The sequence below is a fragment of the Eumetopias jubatus genome, unplaced genomic scaffold (genome assembly GCF_037043125.1).
Source record: "Eumetopias jubatus isolate StellerSeaLion01/CBP00866 unplaced genomic scaffold, mEumJub1_p1.0 scaffold_7, whole genome shotgun sequence".
Classification (NCBI taxonomy): domain Eukaryota; kingdom Metazoa; phylum Chordata; class Mammalia; order Carnivora; family Otariidae; genus Eumetopias; species Eumetopias jubatus.
Window position 1 is genome coordinate 68,206,487 of NW_028274813.1, and position 7,745 is coordinate 68,214,231.

The window sequence follows — 7,745 nt, forward strand, 5'->3', positions numbered from 1 at the left end:
AATGTTCAGAATATATTGAAAATGCTTATATATCAATAAAAATGGGCAAGCAAATATTGTATAGAATATCAGCTTCATGGGGCAGGGATTTTTTTCTATATTATCACAATTTTTTTCCCAATTCCTGAAACAGTGTCTTACATAGAATTTGTTCAATAAATATTTTGTTCAACAAAATAATCAATAAATACCAACCTAAATATTAATCAGGAAAATCACACTAAAACTAAAATTAAACACTGCTTTTATACAAAGTAGACTACCAATAAATAAAAAATGACTGACAGTAACAAGTATTAGGAAAGTAGGGGAGAAACAGAAATCATATACACAGGTAGGAAAATAAATACATAAATAAATGCATTCCAATGATTTATTATTATTTAGTACATTTGAACATATGCATATCTTAAGGTCTGGAAATTCCAGTTAGAAGTATATATATCCACATAGAGCTATATTTTTTTATTTTAAGATTTTATTTATTTATTAGAGAGAGAAAGCATGCACAGGAGCAGGGAGGAGCAGAGGGGGAAGGAGAGAGAGAAAGAATATGTAGCAGATTCCATGCTGATTGTAGAGCCTGATGCAGGCCTCGATCCATGAGATCATGACCTTAGCAGAAACCAAAAGCTGGAGGCTTAACTGACTGAGCCACCCAGGTGCCCCTATAGCTATACGTTTATAGCTATTATTTAAATTTTTCATTGCTAATATTCTATTGTATGAATATATCTTCAATTAATTTTTCTATGGATATATTGATGGATATTTAGGTTGTTTCTAGTTTTTTTGGTATTACAAGGATTATTTTTGAAAATTAATAATGCCCCTTGCAAACTAAATTTTGGTAAGGATTAAATGAGTTAATACACATATAGAGCATGTTATTAAGAATGAATGGTTGCCAACATAATGAACTTCCTAGAACACAAAGAAAAGAATCTCCTTATGTCTTGTCCTGGGTATGGGGGTTGGGAGAGAAATGAAAAACTCAATGATCCCCTTTGCTTGCATGATATAAAGGAACTCCTTAGGATGCTATTATATTACTTTCTTAATACAGTGCCATACTATTTTTTAAATAACATTTCCTACTCTATACCACTCAAAATGTGTAACTTTTGAACACCATAATACTATTTCCTTTTTCCTAAAGTATGAATTTTCATACTTCTATGTTTGCTGACACTATTGTCATTCTTCACATATTCTTTCTGAACTTTTGAGATCTAAAAAATCATTTCCCTACAACACTAAGGGCATGATCTATGAAAGAAGGTATTGATAGGCTGAACTTCATTAAAATTAAAAAATTTCTGCTCTGTAAGAGATACTGTCAAGAGAATGAAAATACAAGCCACAGACTGGAAGAAATTATTTGTAATAGACATATCTGATAATGGACGGTCACCAAAAATATACAAAGAACTCTTAACTTCACAATAAAAAAAAAGTAACCTGATTAAGAAATAGGCAATAACTTGAACAGATACTTCATCAAAGAAGTATACACATGGCAAATAAACCTGTGAAAAGATGCTGCATATCATGTCATTAGGGACATTCCCAAACTTTGGAAGCAACTAAGATGCCCTTTAGACAGTGAATGGATAAATTATAGTATATGCGGACAACGGGATATTATTAAGCACCAAGAGAAATGAGCTATCAAATCATTAAAAGACACAGAGAAAACTTAAATGCATATTGCAGAAGCCAATCTGAAAAGAGTACATTTTGTATTATTCCAACCACGTGACATTCTGGAAAAGGCAAACCTATGGAGACCATAGAACATTAGTGGTTGCCAGGGGTTAGAAGGAAGATAGGGATACATTGGTAAAACACAGATTTTTAGGGCAGTGAAAATTATGTTTGGTATTATCCCCTGGGATACATTCTATTATACATTTGTCAAAAGCCATAGAACATATAATACCAAGACAACCAACCACAAAAGGATTATGAGGAAGGTAGACTGGCTAGGTCCCATAATACTAAAGAGGGATAGCTGTGAGTTACCTGGGTTTCATTTTTATAACCCATACATATCTAATTTGGTGTCAGGAAGTCCTCCAACTCTGAACAGGAAAACAAGCAAACAAAGAAAATGAACGGTAAAGACAACAAAATTTAAAAAGTCAAAAACAAGAAAAGCCTGATCTCTTTGACCAAGGGATTTGGAAAGGGGTTGGGCAGCAAAGACTTGGCATTAAGATCCATATCTAACAGCAGCTTACGCCCATTTTTCTGTGGCAGCATCACCAGCAAGGCCGTGGCAGGCCGAGACATCCCCTCCCCTACACCTTCCGACAGCTGCACCTTATCTACCTTATCTACCCACAGCCAGACCTTCAGTGCAGCTTCTGAGGGCCACTAGAATCTATAGGTTATACCTAAACAGGGCACCAGCCTACCAAAATAAGATTGATTGATTGACTGATTTTTATTATTATTTTTTAATGATGCTCTCTTATTTTTCTTTAAGATTTTATTTATTTATTTGTCAGGGAGAGATAGAGAGAGAGAAAGAGAGCACACAAGGAGGGGGAGCAGTAGGCAGAGGGAGAAGCAGTTTCCCTGCTGAGCAAGGAGCCTGATGTGGGACTCGATCCCAGGGCCCTGGGATCATGACCTGAGCTGAAGGCAGACACTTAATGCCACCCAGGCATCCCGAAATAAGATTTAAATAAGATCAAAAATAGTATACACATAAATGGAACTCAAGGGCATTATGCTAAGTGAAATAAGTCAGAGTAAGACATTTGTCTTATGTCTTACTTACGATGTCTCTTATACATGGAATCTAAAAAAACAAACAATCTCATAGATACAGAGGACAGATTGACAGGGCAAGAGGTAGGGGTGGGGCATAGGAGGAATAGGTGAACAGACTTTTTTTGTTTAAATATATTGAATAAATTTTTTTAAAGAGCATATAGTATAATATCATATTTGTGTAATAATCAAATTAATGAAAGTAAGGTATTTGTATATGACCTTCTATGTGTATGTGAGTAGGGAATGTATAAAGAAAAAGAACTTCATAGAAACACTAAATCATTAAAAATGACTATATTTGGGTTGGAACTGGGAGGAGGGGTAAATGAACTTTAGTACTTTACTCTCTATTATTCTCTATTTTTGACATTTTGACTATATATGAAGCTTGAGGGAGGCAAGCTTCACAGGCAAAGAAGAAAGAGGATACCTACTACCTCATCAGCTGACTAAGCTGAGTCAACCAATCCTTTACAACAAATGGGAGGATAGATACTTTTGGAACTCATACCATGTAACAGGCATTCTACTAAGTGGTAGATCTCATGTGGGGCTGGGGGAATTGGCACTATCCAATATTTATGATTAAATAAATTCGCCCTTACCTGATTCAAAGTGTATAGCATTGGGCATATTATTTCTTTTCTTACATTTTCAAATTTCCCATCTTAAACTAACACTGATGTTAATAATCTCATAGAGTTATTGAGGAGATTAATGAGTTAATACATTAATATTAGGCCTTTGCTTAGCATGTTATATGTGCTTGGTAATACCATCTACTACTATTCTCTCCATTTTACAGATAATGAAGTTGAGGTGAGCAGGTTAAAAACAATTACTCAAGGTCATATATTTACTAGACCATGAAACTAGGAACAGACAACTCCAACTTATGATATTTATCATTATATCTGATGGTCTCATCCTATATTCAATCATTTGGCAAAATAAGTTGCAAAGGATGATCTCTGCAAATGAAAGATAGGATATTGACTCAGGGAAGAGATGAATGGTAATCTTCCATCGCACAAGGAGAGAACGTTATCAACAGTTATTTTTTGAAAGGAACAAAGGAATAATAAAAAAAAAGTATGTGTTTAGGTATGTATCTATGTCTGAATTGACATATGGTAAGCATGATGAGGTATATTTTAGTTGAAGAATAAATATAACTAAGGGAGCTCTTAGTTTAATATCAGAAATTCTTTTATAGCAAGTACATTAAGTATTATAACTACTTAATAATTGAGTGGGGCACCTGGGTGGCTCAGTCGGTTAAGTGTCTGACTCTTGGTTTCAGCTCAGGTCATGATCTCATGGTGGTGAGATGGAGTTCCGAGTCAGGCTCTGTGTTTAGCAGGGAGTCTGCTTCATGATTCTCTCTCTCTCTCTCTACCCGCCCCCACTCTTTCTCTCTCTAAAATAAATATTTAAAAAATAATTGAATGAAATATTGACTCCTTAGAACAGCTGTACAAGTATTTTTAATAAACCTAGAATTGTAAATATATGTCAAGAAACTGGCAAGAGATGTTTATCAATGGAGCACAGTTTTCTGATGAAAGAGGATAATTTGCATGGTTGGGTGTGTGTCTTTTCTATTAGCTGTTGCTCTGGCTCTATGATTAATGAATGCCTCCTATTATTTTGCTTGCAGAAAGTATCTGCCACTTCAACAGGCTCAATTTTAATTTAATGCTATAATGAACATTTATTTTATTTTCTTAAATATAATTGCAACATTTAATCACTTTTCAAAACGTTTCTGTGTTAATTGTTCATTATTTCACGAAAGCAAATTTTTTTTAAAGATTTTATTTATTTATTTGATAGAGAGAGACACAGCGAGAGAGGGAACACAAGCAGGGGGAGTGGGAGAGGGAGAAGCAGGCTTCCCGTGGAGCAGGGAGCCCGATGCGGGACTCGATCCCAGGACACTGGGATCATGACCTGAGCTGAAGGCAGAGGCTTAACAACCGAGCCACCCAGGCGCCCCTCATGAGATAGCAAATTTAACTGGTTTTATAGATAAAACCAGTTGATGTGCTTACATATTCTAAATGTTCATATTATGTTTTTTGGTTGCTTTTGAAGTGTCCTTTCCCTGAGACAGCTATTGCACTTCTCTAAGGAGAGTAAGCCTGTCCTGATCTTCATTTTAATTTTCTACAAAGTATTTTTCTTTGGTAGGAAGATAGTTTTTTTGAATGTTTGGTAATTTGCCTGTCCATTAATTTAAAACAATGCAGAACAGCAGGAAAGTATATTAAGGTCTGCACAGCAACGTGCATGTGCGTGTGTGTGTGTGTGTGTGTGTGTGTGTGTGTGTAGCCAGCTTCAATATGAAATGAAAAGGACTCCAAATAGAGCCTTTGCATATGGATGGAACATAACGTTTAGTGCAAAGTTAGAATCATAGTTAGGAGCATACATGCTATGTCCAAGACATCAGAAGACACGTTCATCATCCTTTACTATTTTTGTTTTCTGAAAGAACAATCTTGTTAATCATAACATATACTTTCCTTATTTTTATATCCCTTCTTAGCTATCATCCAGATTCCATGGTCTTCAAATCATGCTGCCAGTCGGTTAACTTTTGTTGTTGTTTAGAATACGAGTGATAAAAACCCAATCATGAATCAACATAAATATACATATATATATGTATATTTTTTTTACTGGTCCAACAGTCTTGTCTTTACTTTTTCTTTAAAGCAAGAAACAGGATTCGAGTAATCAGAAAGCACTAGCAGGCATCAGTTAATCCAAGATACTAGCTTCTTAGTTCCAAAAGCACTTGCAAAGAAAACCACTGTGGGGTACAAGGGGGTGGAAGCCATTTGTAATAACTGGAATCCCATGAGTGTGTGTGTACCCCAAGTCTCATGAGGCTTTTTTTTTTTTAATTTATCCTTTACTTGGTCACTTGTTTTTCCTCAAATACTAGTTTTTCTTTGACTTTTTTCCTCAAAGTATACAAAGTATGAAATATAAGCAAGCTCTTGCATTGCACACTTAGAAGTGTACAACTCAAGCATTATAGAGCTATCTACATACTGATAAATCCCTTCAAATCTTGGATAATTCAATAATATACAAAATATCAGGGCACAGAAAGAACTAAAACCCACTTCTTTTTGTTACACGTAAGATTCAAATATCCAGTCTAAAGAAAAACACTTAATCATTTTGGCTCTCCTCTACATTCTCATGTTGATATACTTATTAAAATATTCCTGTATAATTATGTTTGGTCTTCTTACTTAAAGTCAGGTTTAAAACCCCAAAACCAGCCATCCAGACAAAACAGGTAATCAGAAAGATTATTTCTTCCCCACCTCCCTAACCCCAATAATTATGAAATCAATTTTACGACATGACTCCAAACACTGGATTGTGACGACAAATGCTAGGTCCAGTTTCTTCATAATCTTTTTTGGTGTGGCATACTTGGTAGAACTCGGGCATGGAAGCCAGCATGGATTCTCCAAACCAAACTGCATATCGCTGCATGTGGTGTGTAATGACTTGTACATCAAGAGGTTTTGGCTTCAATCTGCCACCACTCAATTCCTCACTTAATTTCAGCCTGGCATCTACAGTTCTTTTCAAATCTCTTTGCAAGCGACGTCCAAAGTCCCTGAACGTGGTTGAACCTCCAGAGAGGATAATATTCTTGTAGAGAGGACGTCTGACATCAATAGGGCAATTCTGAATTACTTCATCTACAACTTCTGAGATAGGTTGAGTAAAGTCTGGATTAGCAAACTCTGGATGAAAAAAGATTCCAGGTCCCAAGAATCTCTCATAACCAACATCAATAGAAAATTCTTTCTGTGAGATAGCATTGATTCCAGTATATTGCTTAATCCACTTTGATCCATCTGTGTCATACTTGTTAAATTCTTTTACTAAATCTGGGCAGACATAACTATAGCGCTCCTTTACTGCCTTAGCAGTTTCCAAGGATTGCTCTGGAGGGATTCCTACTTCTCGGTCTCTCAGCAACTGCTGAATAAAATATGTTATATCTCGTCCTGCAATTGGAATGTGCTTAATACAGCTGCCAATCACATACCCTTCAGCCACAGGAATGACATGGGTGACACCATCTCCACTGTCTATTACTGTACCGGTCAATGTCCATTCTCCTACTTGTCTTGAGGTCCAAGATGCAGCTAAGGCAAGAACAGCCTGCACAGCAATGTACAAGCCTGGAACACTGAAGGACTCAAACATTATTTCAGCAGTATATTCCCTGTTTTCTGGAGTATTCAGTGGCTGTTCAGTCAAAAGAAAATAATGGTCTTCTGGTTCTGCCCTTAAATATTTAAAGATCACTTGTTCCATAAACCTTTCCATCAAGTCCCAATCTTCAACTATACCATGGCGAATTGACCACTTTGTTGCATACGTAGGTTTTTCTATTGCTTCATCACCAATAAAGAAGTCTAGGTCATCAACACCTTTCATCACCCTCCTTTGAGCTTGATCACCCACTTCTGCAGACTCCTTAATAGCAATACAGGAAGGAATGATAAACTGTGGTTCTGTGTTTCCAGCATATCCTAGTTTTGTATACCCCGTGCCACAGTCCACCACACAGGCCGTTAGCCGTCCCGCCGTCTTCCTCCTCGCCCGCTACTGCCGCTGCCGCCGTCTGCTCCGTGCTGATTGGGGCCAGGGATTAACGGCGGGAGATCGGAGCTATCTGACCATCCACAGCCTGGCCGCCCTCTCCGTCCGGGGGGGAGTCGGGAAGCCGAAGCAGTAGCGAGAAAGCAGCAGGCTCGGTCAGCGGCTACCACTTCCGCAACCCAGGCAGGCAGGCCAACATAAATATATTAATAGTTGATTATGCACCAATAATGAATGAATGAACCATTGGAAAAATTATACAGTGGGTCAAACTGATTCCATTTTAAATCTGTGATCATAAGTGTAGGACTCTTTCT

The 7,745-nt window shown here is 36.9% G+C and overlaps 1 pseudogene; it reads right to left on the reverse strand.

The window, feature by feature from the left end:
• Positions 1–5,839: 5,839 nt before the first annotated feature.
• On the reverse strand, positions 5,840–7,415 carry LOC114217982 (actin-related protein 3 pseudogene; annotated as a pseudogene).
• Positions 7,416–7,745: the final 330 nt, after the last annotated feature.